Below are 1,317 nucleotides of genomic sequence, written 5' to 3'. Positions count from 1 at the left end.
ATAAATGTTAAATTAGTAGTCTTCCCCGCCGTTCCGGCGCTTGTTATAAACACTTTTTCCCTGGACAAGGTGTCCTTGAAGATCTGCAGACGGTTGTCGCTCTTGAAGTAGTCATAAAAGCGCAAAGGAAGGATGCACTTAAAGTTCTCAGTATCGATCAGTATTCGGTCGCCATATTTGGTATTGATCGATACCAATCACTTTATACTTTTCACCGACCTTCATATCCTTGACGTTCTTGAAAGGTTTGCAGTAGGTGCTACTGTTGAGTTGATTAAGATCCATTTTAACTGATTAGCGAACACTATTCGACTGATTCCATTCACCGTTTCTACCACCATTATATTGCTGTCTGTTGACCTTGAAATTTAATGCGATAAACATTACTGTCTGGTGACCTTGAAATCTAGTGCGATATACCATTACATTGAGTTCTGGTGACCTTGAAATCTAGTCAGATAAACTGATAAACGATGATTTTCTGCTAAGACGGGAGACAATATCTTACAAAATTGCTCTATTTTTGTACTAAAGCGAAATCTATCCAAGGCCATAGTTTCCCAAGGCCCTTTTCGTGCCGCACTATATGCAAAGGACCACGCGATCAGTACATACACGCGATTGTTACTATCGTCAAATGTAACTTTCTTCATCACCGTATTATGTATTCACCCAACTGAGTCTCGTTCAGTCCGTTTATAAGGCAATCAACGCATATTTTGTAATTTAAAAAGAGTCTACATAGTTCAATCCCCAACTCATACGTTTGGACAATGTTTTGACACTGTTCCCTAAAAGTCTCAGGTCCATAGACCGCCTCATGCTCAGCATCAGATAGCAATACCAATAAGGTTTGATGAAGGCATTCAACAGCCGTTCGCCGCATATTCCCCCTTAACACTAACCACATTTCAAGCTAACATCTTCTAATATCTATATTTAAATTGCAACACGTTTGACCTTGAGGCGGCACCCCAGAAAAACACAAACAATTTGATTACACACAAACAACATACACAACCTCCCTTTGTTCTCAGCGATCGACCCCCCCTCCACACAAACAATACACCCCTTTGTTCTCACAACTCGACCTTGAAATCCAATGGCCTTCACCCATCAACCCCCCTCCGAAAAACACAAACAATACACCCCATTTCTTCTCAACACTCGACCTTGAAATCCAATGGCCTTCACCCATCACCCCCCCTCCGAAAAACACAAACAATACACCCCATTTCTTCTCAACACTCGACCTTGAAACCCACCCACCCCCACTTACGCAATACCACTTTGACCTTCAACACCACTTTGACCTTG

The 1,317-nt window shown here is 41.8% G+C and overlaps 1 long non-coding RNA gene across 1 annotated transcript; it reads right to left on the bottom strand.

Moving 5' to 3' along the window:
• Positions 1-201: 201 nt before the first annotated feature.
• LOC116181899 lies at positions 202-1,040 on the bottom strand. The gene is made up of 2 exons (XR_004147371.1): positions 421-1,040; positions 202-360 (listed from the first exon to the last, which is right to left on the bottom strand). It is a non-coding gene; the product is annotated as an uncharacterized LOC116181899 (long non-coding RNA).
• Between the last annotated feature and the right edge of the window lie 277 nt (positions 1,041-1,317).

Source organism: Photinus pyralis, unplaced genomic scaffold (assembly GCF_008802855.1).
Source record: "Photinus pyralis isolate 1611_PpyrPB1 unplaced genomic scaffold, Ppyr1.3 Ppyr1.4_unclustered_Scaffold2741, whole genome shotgun sequence".
NCBI lineage: Eukaryota > Metazoa > Arthropoda > Insecta > Coleoptera > Lampyridae > Photinus > Photinus pyralis.
Note: the sequence above shows the minus strand (reverse complement) of the source record. Positions and strands in the feature narration are given on the sequence as shown.